General features: G+C 39.1%; 1 protein-coding gene across 4 annotated transcripts in view; it reads right to left on the bottom strand.

Annotated features, from left to right (window-relative positions):
- Positions 1-16,800, bottom strand: part of GARRE1 (granule associated Rac and RHOG effector 1) — an 87,501-nt gene that overhangs the window by 57,659 nt on the left and 13,042 nt on the right. The gene's annotated exons all lie outside the window — the stretch shown is intronic.

Genomic DNA, 16,800 nt, shown 5'->3' with positions numbered 1-16,800 from the left:
GAATACAAACACATACTCTAAAAGTACAAGCCTAACCCAGCTAGCATATAAATCCAATTAAACTAGCACCATTTGTAGCTCTGTGTTCAAGAGAATTTTGACTCTTAAAAACTCTCATAAACTTTTCAAGAAATGAGATATCAAACAGCTATATGTAAGAAATATGTTCCCAAATGTTCATTTTTCAAATTAATTACATACAATAAGGCAATCATATCTATCCCTACTCAAGTGTTCCACTGTTACCAATGTGGCTGTACAAATTCAGAAGGACAAGAGAAACACTCAGCAGGAGTGCTGAAGGATCGAAGGCTGCTCACATAGAAACTGTGCTCTGTGAAGGAAAACTATCACCTTGAACTGGCCACAGTGAGTCTTGAAAAGTCCTAAGGAACAGCCTTCTTTGTTGTGTGTTGCACACTGGTGCTCCTCGCTCTGAGAGTCCACCCCCATTCCTCTGCCAGATGATTCAAGAAGGTCAAGTAAGGCCCACACACTCACTTAATTTTTTAATAAACATCATAAACATTAAACTTTTTCCCCTTTACATGCTTTCAAAGTTTTTGTAAATAAAACTGGTAATGCTTAAATATACTACTTCACCAAATTCATCTGCAAATTCAATGCAGTCTCTATCAAAATTTGAACCTTTTCCACAGAAATAGGCAAGTTGATCCTAAAATGCATACGGAAGTGCAAGAGACCCAAGACCTACCAAGTACTGAAAACAAGACGTCAGAGGACTCACACTTCCTAATTTGGAAACCTAGGTGTAAAGCTACAGTAATAAAGGCAGCAGAGCTCTAGCATAAGGAAAGACATATATGTAAATGGAATGCGATTGAGAGTTTGGAATAAATCTAGACACCTATGCTCAGCTAATTTTAGACAAGGGTGCAAAACCATTCAGTTGAGAAAGAACAGTCTTTTCAATAAATGATAATGGGACAACTAGATATCCTCATGCAAAAAAAAAAAAAATATGAATAAGAACCCCTCTCTTATATTATAAACAAAAAGCAACTCAAAATGGATCAAAGACCTCAATGTTAGAACTAAAAATTTTAAAGCTCTTAAAAGAAAATATAGGTGCAAATTTTTGTGATCTTAGATTAGGTGATGGTTTCTTGGACATGACATCTTAAAACACAAACAATAAAAGAAAAAATAGATAAACTGGACTTCATCAAAACTAAAAATATTTGTGTATCAAAGGTTACTACCAAGGTGAAAATACAACCCACAGCATGGGCAAAAATAATGGAAAATCATGTATCTGTTAAGGGTCTAGTATCCAGAATATAATAAGAACTTTAAATTTTTTTTTTAAAAAGACAAATAACCTAGTAAAATGTGGGCAAATTATATGAACAGATGCTTCCTGAAAGACATACAACTAGCCAATAACCAAATGAAATAATGCCCAACATGGATAGTCACTAGGGAAAAACAAATAAATCACAGTAAGATATCACTTCACACATGCTAGCATGACTACAGTAAAAACAAGCAAAAAACAAAACAGAAAATAAGTGTGGGTGAGAATGTGGAGAAACCGGAACCCTCCTAAGTTGCTGGTGAGAATGTGAAATGATGCTGCAACTGCGAAAAACAGTTTGGCAGTGCCTCAAAACGTTAAACAGAGAGTTGCCACTGAGACCAGGCAATTCCACTCTTAAGCATATACCCAAGAATACTGAAAAACATCAGTTCATTAAAAAAAAAAAAAAATTACACATGAATGTCCATAGCATCATTATTCACAATAGCCCAAAAGTGGAACAACCCAAGTCTATCAACTGAAGAATGAATAAACAAAATGTAGTACAGCCATACAATGGATATTATTCAACCATAAAAAATGAATGAAACATTGATAAATGCTTAGAGAAGGAAATGGCAACCCACTCCAGTATTCTTGCCTGGAAAATTCCATGGACAGAGGACCCTGGCAGGCTACAGTTCATGGGGTTGCAAAGAGTTGGCCACAACTCAGTGACTGAGCACACTGATAAATGCTACAGTGTGACTGAACCTCGAAGACATTATGGTAAGAGAAAGAAGCCAGAGATAGAAGGCCAGATAATCTGAGATTCCACTGACACGAAACAGTCATATAAATCAAATGCAGAGAGACAGAAAAAAGTAGATCAGTAGTTGCCAGGACCTAAGGAGAGGAAGGTAATGGGGAGTGGTTATCAATTAATACAGCTTTTTTTTTTTTTTTTTGAGATGATAAAGACATTCTAGAATTAGATGGTAGTGATGGTTGCACAACTATACTTCAAGTTTAAAAAAAATCATTAAAAAGGAAAAAAGAATTAAAGAAAAATATGAGAATGATGTCTCAGCAAATTCAGAATACTAATAAAAGAGATACTAAAAAAAAAACAGAACCAAACAAATTCTGGAGTTGAAAAATATAATAACTGATATAAAAAAATTAAGGGCTCAACAGCAGATGTAAACAGGAATCAGTGAAATTAAAGATTAACCAATTAAGATTATCTAGACTGAGAAACAGGAAGAAAAAAGTCTCAGAGACTGTGGGACACCACCAAGAATACCAGCATCACAGAAGAAGAGAGGGAGAAAGGCACAAAAAAAAATATTTGAAGAAATCAGTTCAGTTCAGGCGCTCAGTCGTGTCTGACTCTCTGCGACTCTGTGGACTGCAGGCTTCCCTGTCCATCACCAACTCCCAGAGCTTGCTCAAACTCATGTCCATCAAGTCGGTGATGCCATCCAACCATCTCATCCTGTCATGCCCTTCTCCTCCTGCCTTCAATCTTTCCCTGCATCAGGGTCTTTTCCAATAAGTTCTTTGCATCAGGTGGCCAAAATATTGGAGTTTCAGCTTCAGCATCAGTCCTTCCAACGAATATTCAGGACTGATTTCCTTTAGGATTGACTGATTTGATCTCCTTGCAGTCCAAGGGACTCTCAAGAGTCTTCTCCAACATCACAGTTCAAAAGTATCAATTCTTCGGTGCTCAGCTTTCTTTATAGTCCAACTCTCACATCCAGACAGGACTACTGGAAAAACCATAGTTTTGACTAGATAGACCTTTGTTGGCAAAGTAATGGCTCTGCTTTTCAATATGCTGTCTAGGTTGGTCATAGCTTTTCTTCCAAGGAGCAAGCATCTTTTAATTTCATGGTTGCAGTCACTGTCTGAAGTGATTTTGGAGCCCCCAAATAAAATCTCTCACTGTTTCCATGGTTTCCCCATCTATTTGCCACAAAGTGATGGGAGCGGATGCCATGATCTTAGTTTTCTGAATGTTGAGTTTTAAGCCAGCTTTTTCACTCTCCTGTTTCACTTTCATCAAGAGGCTCTTTAGTTCTTCTTCACTTTCTGCCATAAGGGTGGTGTCATCTGCATGTATGAGGTTATTGATATTTCTCCTGGGAATCTTGATTCCAGCTTGTGCTTCATCCAGCCCAGTGTTTCTCATGATGTACTCTGCATATAAGTTAAATAAGCAGGGTGACAATATATAGCCTTGATGTACTCCTTTCCCGATTTGACACCAGTCCGTTGTTCCATGACCAGTTAGTTCTAACTGTTACTTCTTGACCTGCATACACAGATTTCTCAGGAAGGAGGTAAGGTGGTCGTGTATTCCCATCTCTTTCAGAATTTTCCACAGTTTGTTGTGATCCACACAGTCAAAGGCTTTGGCGTAGTCAATAAAGCAGATGTTTTGTTGGAACTCTCTTGCTTTTTCTATGACCTAATGGATGCTGGCAATGTGATCTCTGGTTCCTCTGCCTTTTCTAAATCCGGCTTGAACATCTGCAAGTTCACAGTTCACATACTGTTGAAGCTTGGCTTGGAGAATTTTGAGCATTACTTTGCTAGCGTGTGAGATGAGTGCAATTGTGCGGTAGTTTGAGCATTCTTTGGCATTGCTTTTCTTTGGGATTGGAATGAAAACTCACCTTTTCCAGTCCTGTGGCTACTGATGAGTTTTCCAAATTTGCTGGCATATTGAGTGCAGCACTTTCACAGCATCATCTTTTAGGATTTGAAATAGCTCAACTGGAATCCCATCACCTCCACTGGCTTTCTTTGTAATGATGCTTCCTAAGACCCACTTGACTTCCCATTCCAGGATGTCTGGCTCTAGGTGGGTGATCACACCATTGTGATTATCTGGGTCATGAAGGTCTTTTTTATATACTTCTGTGTATTCTTGCCACCTCTTCTTACTATCTTCTGCTTCTGTTAGGTCCATACCATTTCTGTCCTTTATTGTGCCCATTTTTGCATGAAATGTTTGTTCCCTTGGTGTCTCTAATTTTCTTGAAGAGATCTCTAGTCTTTCCTATTCTATTGTTTTCTTCTATTTCTTTGCATTGATCACTGAGGAAGGCTTTCTTATCTCTCCTTGCTATTCTTTGGAACTCTGCATTCAAATGGGTATATCTTTCCTTTTCTCCTTTGCCTTTAGCTTCTCTTCTTTTTTCAGCTATTTGTAAGGCCTCCTCAGACAACTGTTTTGCATTTATTTTTCTTGGGGATGGTCTTGATCACTGCCTCCTGTACAATGTCACAAACCTATGTCCATAGTTCTTCAGGCACTCTGTCTATCAGATCTAATCCCTTGAATCTACTTGTCACTTCCACAGTATAATTATAAGGAATTTGATTTAGACCATACCTGAATGGTCTAATGGTTTTTCCCTACTTTCTTCAATTTAAGTCTGAATTTGAAGAAATAAAGTTCCCAAATTTCTCAAATTTGATGAAAAGCACATGAATCTATACATTTATGAAGCTCAACAAACTCCAAGTAGGATAAACTAAAAAAAGAATTCAGTGTAGACACATTATAATGCAATGCCGAAAGCTAAAGAGAGACTCTTGAAAGCAACAAGAGAACAACTCACTACGTACAGTTGACTCTGTAGTTATGTAAGGTTGCTATGAACATTGAACTAGCAAATATTAAATCAGTGCTCTTAGAAGACATACATGCAAAGTTAAGATCCCATAAATGTCTGGTGAAAACATTGTCACCAACCAATTAACATATAACCTTGTCTTATGTTTCTATTTACAGATACCTTAGTTAACATATATTGTTCATTCATTAACACTGAACTCACAGGCAATAGCACTGTAACTCATACCTAATCAAGCTCATCAAACACATGGATTTTCTCTGTTAGGTACATCACAGCCTTCCTGGACTTAGGAACACTAGAGAGCACTTCAGCAATATACTTAGGGGCCATTTTAAACAGTGAAACTGCCAACACAAAGTATAAAAATGCAAAAAACGTGGCACTAAAGAGACTATGAAAAGAATACTTGTTTATAGTCTGAGAGCTGAAATGAGAAGGCAGACCGTCACCCTGTTCAACCCCATCTGGGGGTGTGCATGTTGGGCAATTCAAATTTTTTGCCACTTTGCACATGTCTACAACTGACCACAAGAGCTCTGCAAGTATTTATTTTATGTTGCAAATAAATTGTAGCCACTAAGCTAATCTGCAAACACAGGATCTGAGATTTGTGAGCATCTATGTGAGGATCAACTATGTACATAATACTACTTCAAACACTTGTATTTCCAACATAATGGGGTACTCCTCTTCTTAAAAATAAACAAAAACATCAATCTATGAAACAAATAATCAGAGGGTTACTGACCATCTTAAAAGATACATAGAAGCTCCTTTAAGTAGTGAACCCCAGGATATATTTAATGTAACAATTCAACTACTTCATTATGGACAACCTTTCAGGATTTCATTGTGATTTTAAAAGGCTCAAGCTTATATATTTAAGGTATAATCCATCTGACAAATTAGAAGTACATAATTTATAGAGACAAATTTATGCTTTAAGAGAACAAGTATAGACTTGCCTGGTGGTGCAGTGGGTAAGAATCCATTTACAGTGCAGGGGACACAAGTTTGATTCCTGGTCCAGGAAAATTCCCATGCTGCAAAGCAAATAAGCCCATGCACCACAAATACTGAATCCATGCTCTAGGGCCCGTGAGCTGCAAATACGGAGTCTGTGTGCCACAACTGCTTAAGCCCACGTGCCTAGAGCCTGTGCTCCACAACAGGAGAAGCCACCACAATGAGAAGCCCGAGCATCACAACTAGAGATCCCCGACTTGCCACAAATAGAGAAAATCCAAGAAAAGCCACGGAGACCCAGCAGAGCCAAGAAATAAATTAATTTTTTAAAAAGAGAGACAACAATTACATTTGGAGAATCACCTACTCCCTTTTTCCCCCTTCTAGAATCCATTATTTTAAAAATAAAATTTGTAAACACTAAACAAGCAGAGAAATTGTTATTATTCATTACACTTTTTATTTTAGTGCTAAGTTCATGGTGAATATTTTTATAAAAATGCCAGTAGATATTACAACTGCTTAAAGAACAACTTAACAAGTTAAAATATACATTAATATCTCACTGACTGGTTTGCATATAGCTGCTTCATCAAAGATGATTACTTCAATCAAAAAGACACACAATAACAAGTGTTGGTGAGAATGTAGAGAAACTGGAACCCTCATACATTCCTTGTAGGATTGTAAAAAGTATAGCACTTTGGGAAACAGTTTGGCAGCTCCTCAAAATAACTACAGTGTTACCACATGACCCAGCAATTCCACTCCAATGTATATATTCAAGAGAGGAAAAACATAAATTCACACAAAAACCTACACATTGATGTTCACAGCAGAATTATTCAAAATAATCAAAAAAAAAAAGAGAAACAACACAAATCTCTTATCAACTGATGCATGAATAAACAAAATGTGGCATATACAATGGAACATTAAATATGTATTATGCACATATAAAGGAATGAAGTACTGATACATGCTATTATAAAACATGGACAGATTTTGAAAACACTGTACTAAGTGCAAGAGAAGCCAGACACAAGAAGCTATGTATTATATACCCTGACTGATATGTAATGCCTAGAATAGGAAGATCCACAGAAACAAGTAGATTTATGGAATGGAGAGTCACTGCTAATGAGTACAGGGTTTCTTTTCAGGGTAATAACAAGGCTTTGAAGTTAGACAGTTTGACTGTTGAACAACTCTGAATATACTATAACACATATGGTATGTGAATTATATCTCAACAAGGCTGTTATTTTCCCTATGTAACTTCTCATTTAACAGCAAAAGGTACATAATAAAAAATAAGTTTGGGGGACTTCCCTTGCAGTCCAGTGATTAAGACTCCAAGCTCAGGACTTCCCTGGTGGCTGTGATAAAGAATCCACATGCCAATGCAGGAGATGTGGGTTTGATCCTTGATCCAGGAAGATCCCACACGCCTTGGAGCAACAAAGCCTCTGCACCACAACTACTGAGCCTGTGCTCTAGAGCCCAGGAGACACAACTGCTAAGCCCATGTGCCCTAGAGCCTGTGCTCCTCAACAAGAGAAGCCACTGTCATGAGAAGCCTGTGTATCACAGCTGGAGAGCAGCTCCCACTCTCCACAACTAGAGAAAAGCCCGCGCAGCAACAAAGTCTCAGGACAACCAAAAATAAATAAATAAATAATTTTTTAAGGTGACAAAATCTACATTAAAAAAAAAGATTCCAAGCTCCCAATGCAGGGGGCATGGGTTCGATCCCTGGTCGGGGAACTAAGATGCTGCATGCCACAACCAAAAAAAAAAAAGTTTTCCAGGGATACCTTTCAATTCAGATGAAGGAAAAAGATCTCAAGGTACTAAATGTCCTGCACTAGACTGCACAGTACCTACATCTTTATTGCCAGAACTCTAAATGCATATGGAAGTGTTCTACTCAGCACTATCCTTGTTAAGCTATGCTACAGGAACAAATCCTGAAAGGAGTGGCCTAACCTAAGATGATTTATTTCTTGCTCACATAACATTCAATGAGGGTCTGGCAGCCCTTCAGCTTGTAGGGACATCACTGGAACTTGTACTTTCCACAGTCACCTTCGCACAAGAAAAGAAACCCATACCACTCTTCACTGCCCCCCAGTGTAAGTGGCACACATCACTTCCCAACGTAAGTGGCACACGTCACTTCCCTTTGGTCAGAATTAGTCACATGTGCTAATGTAACTGCAAGATAAACTGGGAAATGTAGGGGGACACATGGAATATTAGTTAAGCAATACAGCTGGCCACAGTTGGCCACCCAGCACAGCTGTGGCTTGCAGTTTTTACCAGATGATCAAGAGCAATTCTGATTCCACAGAGTAGAGACTGTTTTGCAATTTGGTGTCCCTACAACTGCTGTCTAGAGGCCAGGTGACTCTCACATAGGCTGCTCTAGGACACGGCTCTCTGTTGTGTGTATGTATGCAGAGTGGGGGAGTAGAAGGAGGTGGGGAGGGAAAGGTCACAGATGCCTTTTAGAAACTGATGACAAAACACTCCATAGTCAAACATGTATCCAAAACACCAGAGTTTTCCTTCAGTTTTGGATTTGGAGTCCCAGGTGAAGAACCACCTGCCGTTCACACTCTCCGTGCTTCCCTTCCCTTCCCTACAGAAGAAGGCTACATAGAGCTGGAGGCAGCAGGTGACATCATCAAAACTGCATCTAGGGTTGGTCCAGCAGATACCAAACAGGGGAGGACAAAGGCTCAAGTTAACACATTCCAGGGAACCAGAGAGAAATACATACTGGACCCTTAGTGATTTTTTATTTTTGCTTACTTTTTGTTTGTTGGTTGTTCGTTGGCCATGCCATTTGGCTTGTGGGATCTTAGTTCCCCGACCAAGATTGAACCTGTGTCCCCTACAGGGGAAGCACGGGGTCCCTAATCACTGAAGCACCAGGGAATCTCCATATTGGACCCTCTGAATCCATATCACAGCCTGTGTGCCTATATTCTTGAGGTGTGGTCCTCAGGTCATGAGCATCATAATTGAATTGTTAAAGACCAAAGGTGCAGGACTTCCCTAGTAGTCCAGAGGTTAAGACTCCACGTGCCAAGGCAGGGGACACGGGTTCGATCCCTGGTTCAGGAAGATCCCACATGCCGAGGAGCAACTAAGCCCATGCACAGAAACTACTGAAGCCATGCGCCCTAGAGCCCCTGCTCCCCAACAAGAGAAACCACCGCAATGAGAAAAGCCTGCTCACCACAACTAGAAAGCAGTCCCTGCCCATCATAACTAGAGAAAGCCCATGTGCAGCAACAAAGCCCCAGCCCAGCCAAGAGAAAAAAAAAGACCAAAGATGCATCTGTATTAGCATAAGGCTGTCTATATGTCACATCAGTGTTCAAGGAGTGGTTATAATGCCCATTGAACATGTTATTAAGAATGGCAAAAAAAAAAAAGAATGGAAAATTTTAAGCAATTTTTGATAAGATCCCATATTAACATTAACCTCGCTGGACTAGGTTGAAAGGAAAAAGCCAACCATAGCTTAAGGACTTCCTTCTCTGACATTAGAATTAGAATATCCCTCTTAATGGAATGACTGTTAATATGCTGATTCCTGGGGTACAATCCAAATCTAAAGAATCTATCTTTGGGATTAGGAGCAGAAAAATATATGCATTTTTTACAAGATTCTCAAGTGGTTCTAGACATATACTATAATTTGAGAACAAAACTGGTCAGCTGAAAACCTACTGAAAGTCACAAGGATGAGGACATCTGAAGATGCAGACTATATAAACACTACTTACGGCGACTTGTGTATTTCATCAACATTCCTATTCATTCAAAAACCCAGAAAGGGACTTCCACCTCCATGTGATAAATGATTCTATATATTAGAATCAAGGGGCTGGCTGGACAATTCAATGAAAACGTCTGCTTATATCATAACTGCTTCTAACAAAACCATTTTAGTCACAGTTAAGGTTGGGGTTCTTCACGAGACAGAACAAACAAGACCATTAAGAAAATAAAAATTGGCTTCTACTTATTCTTAATAGATCTGGTGTTCCTGTGCTGATCTTTGCTGTAATCAAAACTAGACAGTGTTGAATTCAAGGAAGTATCATGGAATTGAAATACCATTCAAGTCCTATCATTTGCAATGGGACTTTGCCAGAAGCAATATGCAAAGAAGGTGGTGACACGCATCTCAGGAGTCATCATCATGGCAGTCATCATAAGAGCCCTTCACAAAATGTTGCTGGAAGCTCGGTGATAGGCACGCATGAGGTTCATTGTGTTATCTGTTCTACTGTTGCACAAGATCAAACATTTCTGTAAATTAAAAAGGAACTTCCCTGTTGACACTGTGAATAAGAATCCAACTGCCAATGCAACAGACATAGGTTCGATCCCTAGTCCAGGAAGATTCCACATGCCATGGAGCAACTAAGCTCGTGTGCCACAACTACTAAAGCCCGGGCGCCTAGAGCCTGTGCTCCACAACAAGAGAAGCCACTGCAATGAAAAACCCATGTACAGTATCAAAGAGTAGCCCCTGTACATCACAAATAGAGAAAGGCCACATGCAGCAACAAAGACCCAGTAAAGCCAAAAGAAGGTTAAAATGCACACAAACATGTATGTAAGCATGGGGATACATCCCTTCCTTTTTTAAAGTATTCTCAGTGCTTGTCTTGCTGTTTTTTGAAAGCTTTCCCCCTCTATTTATCTCCCTGAAGGGCTAAAATATGTTCAATCCATTTAAGGACATTTCTGCTCCGTATTTTCTTGAAAAGAATTTTCACTGGGAAAATATTCACCATTTATGAATCCACTATTCATGCTACATGGAAATAAATATGCATTGTGAAAGACCTCAGAAGTTAGCTGCAGCCAAGACTTGTAAGATTTGTGTTGTAGTCATAAGTTTTAATGCTGCCTAAGACTCTCAAACACATAGTAGGAAAGGACATTTTAGTAGATGTCACATCTTTTCAACACTACAATAATCTGCAAAAACTCTCAATAAATTAAAATTGAACTCAGACCTAACTACATCTTTTAAAACATTCCTTTCTGTAATCAAAGTCAGCAGCAATTTGTAATTCAACCAATAACAAAGAACAGGCTGAAACTAGACAAAAGCTAAGTATAAAAGGGTTTTCCTTATGGCAGAAACCAAAACAATATTGTATAGCAATAATCCTCCAATTAAAAATAAACAAATTTTTTTAAAAAGGGTTTTCTTATACCCATAACTGATAACATTTAAAAAAAGTGGTCATCCAGAGAAAACATGAAGACCTTTCCTTCAGAGAATGTAGTGGAAAACAGTGGCCTTGGGGCAGACTAACTGGGTGGGATCCTGGCTCTGCCACTAACCAGCTATGTGACCTTGGGCAAGTTCCTTAACCTCTCTGTGCCTCAGTTTCATCGTCTGTAAAATAGGGATAATAACCATAACTACTGTTATTGAGTTAAATGAGTTTATACATAGAAAGCATGTAGAATAATGTCTGGCACCTATTAACCATTAAATGTTTGATGATCCTATTATCATCATTCCAATAAGTGAAAATAAGTAGGCCTTATTATTCTGCTTGTCTGAGAAAAAGTTACTGACAAGAAAGGTCTTATAAAGTCACCCAATTCCTTAACTGAGTGGAAATCTCTGTATTCTAGGGTGGCTGGCGTCACGTTTCAATGATGTGAGAGCTATTATCTGTGAACACAGAGAACAATTTAAAATCCATTTCAGTCATTAAGCCAATAGAGAAAAAGGAGTGAAAAACAGTCCTACTGTCAGAAATGGGGCTTCCCAGGTGGCACTTGTGATAAAGAACCCTCCTGCCAGTGCAGGAGACAGAAGAGACTCAGGTTCGATCCCCGGGTTGGAAAGATCCCCTGGAGGAGGGCATGGCATTCCACTCCAGTATTCTTGCCTGGAGAATCTCATGGACAGAGAAACCTGGCAGGCTACAGTCCACAGGGTCACACAGAGTCAGACACCACTGAAGTGACTTAGCACGCATGCAGCACTCAGCACGCATTGTCAGAAACGGTATGGCACAAAGTAGCTTCATTTCAAGATGACAGGCTAAATAAAACAGGCACATGTACTTACCTGCCCACACTGCTCAAATCCCAAAGACATAACAGTAAAGATATTCACAAGGGAATCAACATAACAGTGATAAGAACAGCTGAGAGATACAGTCTATTTAAGTGCTGATCACTTTCTAGAAGACAGAGAGGAAGCAGAGGAAACTGTACGACAAGATAAACCAGAGCAGAGCTAGACATTTCACAGAACACGTAAAGCCAAAGGCAGGTGGAAAAGCAGAGCCCTCCTCCAGGAAGATCTGGATAAATGTCCAGCTTTGAATCAGCAGGAACAGTCAGGAGTGGGAAATAGCTTCATCTACCTGGTCTCCTCCATATTTCTCACTCCTGGCCACTGAATCAGCCAACTCCTATTAGTGGTACAGAGAAGGGTTATTTCAAATTAAAACAGGATCTTGACCATATCTCTCTGGTCAACAAAGGAGAAGAGAGACAAATATAAAACCAAAGAAATAAAAGTCTTTTAATCCTTCTATTAAATTTGAATCATGATTTATCTTTTTCTTTCTAAAAAGTACACATTTACTTTACTGAAAAGACCTAAATTCATATCCCAGTTGCAATTATCTCCCTTAATACCATTTCCTCCCACGAACTAGAATGAGAACTCCTTATAGAAACGGCTGATTCTTGGGACTTCCTGGTGGTACAGTGGATGCCAATGCAGGGGACACACATTGGATCCCTGGTCCAGGAAGATTTCACATGCCATGGGGCACCCAGGCCCGTGGGCCACAACTACTGAAGCCCATGTGCCTAGAGCCTGTGCGCCACAAGAGAAGCCATTGCATGAGAAGCCCCTGCACTCCGATGAAGAGTAGCCCCCACTGGCCAGCAACTAGAGAAAAGCCCATGCGTAGCAATGAAGACCTAATGCAACCAGAGATAAATAATAAATGATTTTTTTAAAAAAGAAAGGAATTGCTGATTCTAGATCTAGGGTCAAAAACTAAAAGATAAGCCCAGGAATTCTTATCTGGCCAGAAATTAGGGAACCCATTTAATACTACCAGCCCATGTCCTAGGACTCGAAGTCAACCTGAAAATTAAGCTCTATTAATGGCCAAAAGTGGTAGAATCTAAGAATTGAAAGAAAAACTCTTTTGGAGTAAAATTCCCTAAATATATAAAAATCAGTGAGTTTGAACTTGGCAATTATTTCTTGCATATGACATCAAAAGCACAGGCAACAAAAGAAAAACTAGACTAATTTTACTTCATCAAAATTAAAACTTCTCTACATCAAAGGACACAACTGGCAGAGATAACTTTGGGTAAAAAGATAACCCAAAGAATGTGAGAAAATATTTGTAAACCATATATCTGAAAAGGAATTAAAATCCAGAATATAAAAAGAACTCATACAACTCAAAAACATACACGCAAACAAAACAATTGTCAAATGGGCAAAGGACGTGAATAGACATTTGTCAAAGAAATAAACAAATGATCAATAAACACATGAACGAATACTCAACATCACCAATCATTAGGGAAATGCAAAGCAAAACCAAAATGAATACCAGTTCATATGCATTAGAAAGACTACTATAAAAAGAAAAAATAACACAGAAAACAACATGTTGGCAAGGATATAGAAGCTGAAGCCCTGTTCATTGCTGGTAGAAATGTAAAATGGTATAGTCGCTTTGGAAAACAGGATGGCAGTTCCTCAAAAAATTAAACGTACATTAATAACTAATTACCATATGATCCAACAATTCTACTCCTGGGTATATACAGAAAAAAAATGAAAGCAGGAACTCAAACAGATATTTGTATACCAATGTTTATAGCAGAATTATGCATAATAGCAAAAAGGCTGAAACAAGCCAAATGTCCATCAATGGATGAATGGATACACAAAATGTGGTATAATCATATATATAATGGAATATTATTCAATTTAAGAAGGAAGCAAATTCTGATACACACTTCAATATAGACGAAACTATTAATCCATGTGGCAACCTCTCTACTTGTCAGACCATAGATCTACAGAAACTTGGCAGTGGTTGCAATACCTGTAGTCTTAAGACAAAGTGATGTGCGGAAGGTAGAGACCATGGTAGAGGCTTTACTTTGGAAGTAAAGTCACAGCTACATAACAGGATCATCAAGCACCCTGTTTCTCAAGCTCATGCCTGAGATGGGTAAAGAGTGCTAGTTATTTCTCTGGGGAGCCCGTCCTTCATCTTTTTCTGTTTATAGCATCTTTTACCACACACACACACACACGCATGCTTTTCCCTCATTTCTGTTCTTTTACAGTATCAGGTTTTACAACTTCATCTACCTTGTCCAAACCGATGATCAAAAATAGATGAACCCTTTGAAGAAGATATACAAATTACCAACAAGCAATGGAAAAATGGTTAACATCATTAGCTATCAGGGAAATGCAAATCAAAGCCATGAGATATCACTTCACAGCTAGGATGACTATGATAAAAATACAGTCAACACAAGTGTTGGCAAGGATGTGAAGAAGCTAGAATCTATGGGAATATAAAATGGTGCAGACACTTTGGAAAACAGTCTGGCAGTACCTCAAAAGATTAAACATAGAATTACCATAAGACCAAATAATTCCACAACTATGTATATACCCAAGAAAAATGAAAGACATATGTCTACACAAAAACCTGTACATGAAGGTCCAGAGCAGTATTATTCATAATAGTGCAAAGCAGAAACAACCCAAATGTGTAACGACTTAGTGGCATATAGCCATGCAAAGGAATAATATTCTTCAGGCATGAAAGGAACGAAGCATGAGAATTCCCTGGTGGTCCAGCAGTTAGGATTTTGGTGCTTTCACTGCTGGGGCCTGGTTTTCAACCCCTGGTTGGGGAACTAAGATCCCACCAGCCATGCCAAACAGCCAAAAAAAAAAAAAAAAAACAAACCCAGAAATGAAGTACTGATACATAAAACAGCATGGATGAGTCTTAAAAACATTACACTAAGTGAAAGAAGCCAGAAAAAGTTCACAAATTGCATGATCCCATTAATATGCAGTGTCCAGAACAGGCAAATCCACTGAAACAGAAAGTTTGATTAATGGTTGCCTAGGGCTAGGGTGACTGGGAAAAACAACGAATGACTGCTAATGAGCACAGGGTTTCTTTTTTTTTTTCCAGCCTTTGTGGAGTGATGAAAACATTCTGAAATTGTGGTGGTAGTTGTAATAACTATGAATATACTAAAAATCATTGAATGATACACTTTAAGTGAGTGAACTGATGGAGTGTAACTTACATTTTAATAAAGCTGTTATTTAACATAAAGATGATGACTCCAAAAACAACTCCTTCAGAGAAAACAGACAGAAAAATCTCTGTCCTCTCCAGTCCACAACAATGTAAATCTAAATACCCACTCTTGATAATGTGGGGACACTCACAGGAAATTAGGGAGGTAAGTGAAGTTATTGTCCATGAAGTTCCAAGTCCAACCATTTCCATGGTGATTTTTTTTTTTTTTTTTGGTCAGTCAGAATGACACAAGCCATATTTAGAAATGCATTCCAGAAAAATGCTTTGAAGAATTTTATTCCCAACATTCACAAATGTAAAGTATCTATTCAGACAAGAGAAAATGTCCAGAAGACCCAGTTCTTAGGTCTCTCTCGCTCTCTCCTTAGGACTCTACTTTTTTTGGCTCACCTTCTGCTGTCACATTAAAATGAGTGATAGACAAAGATGCTAGTTCTCCGTGCTCTCCTCCTGCCCCTCTGGCCATTCTCAGTCACCTCTCTGAGTCACTGACAGAGCTGAAATGCTGTGGTTCCACAGAGCTCTGTTATGCCCTGTCTGTTCCTAAGATCAACAAATTCTCACTGGGAGGATCCCCAAATCCATCTCTCGAGCCCGTCTTTCTCTTGTGCTCCATATTCCAAATATTCAACGGCCTAGTGCACAGGTCTTTGAATCAAATGTCCAGAACCAACTCTCCCCAGTCTTTCCATATTCCTTCCCTGTCTTGGTGAATGGCATCACTATTAACCTACATGAACAAGCCAGAAACCTGGAGTTACATTCAATTAATCATTTAGTCATGTTCGTTCTGTTCTCTTAACATTTTACAAGTCTTTTCTATTTTCATTGCCAATCCAAAGTTCTATCTTTATCTCCTGCCTGAATTATAGAGGAGCCTCGTGAGTGATCTTCCAAATGCCTGGACTGCTCCTCTCTGGTTGCTGTGTGATTAATCACACCACTCTCCTGCTTAAAACCGATTACGGCTCTCCATTACCTTCCCATCTTTCTCCCACCTCCCCCACCCCATTTCTGCCTAGTTCGCACCTGTGCCGTTTTTCCTCTCACCATCTACCCACTGGGCTCCTTCTGCATGGAAAGCTCTCCTGGCTTACTTTCACTCCTTCTGGATGTCTGACACATCACTTCCTTTGGGAAGACACCTTGACAAAGCCTGAGGTTAGGAGCAAATGCATGTGCAACCATAACATCCTGTTTTCAGCCCTGTCGTAGCATCATCTTTGCTGCACAGTGATGTACTGCATCACAACTGCCAGCTTCCCCTGTGCTTCTCTGCCACCTCCAACAAAGATCACTGAGTGCATTCAAGACATTCAAGGGTGCTAAGCACCTCGTAAACATTCAACAGCTATTTGCTGAATAATTAGTTCATCCTCAGTATGTATTTAATGGCTATTTCTATACAGCATTCATAGCCACAAAGGCAGTAAGCTAAGTGCTAGATAAAAGAGTCCACTTGAAAAAGAAAAAAAAAAGCTGACAAAATGGCATGTTTACCCAAGTTCTCCTCAATAAAACT

The sequence above is a fragment of the Bubalus kerabau genome, chromosome 17 (genome assembly GCF_029407905.1).
Source record: "Bubalus kerabau isolate K-KA32 ecotype Philippines breed swamp buffalo chromosome 17, PCC_UOA_SB_1v2, whole genome shotgun sequence".
Classification (NCBI taxonomy): domain Eukaryota; kingdom Metazoa; phylum Chordata; class Mammalia; order Artiodactyla; family Bovidae; genus Bubalus; species Bubalus kerabau.
Note: the sequence above shows the minus strand (reverse complement) of the source record. Positions and strands in the feature narration are given on the sequence as shown.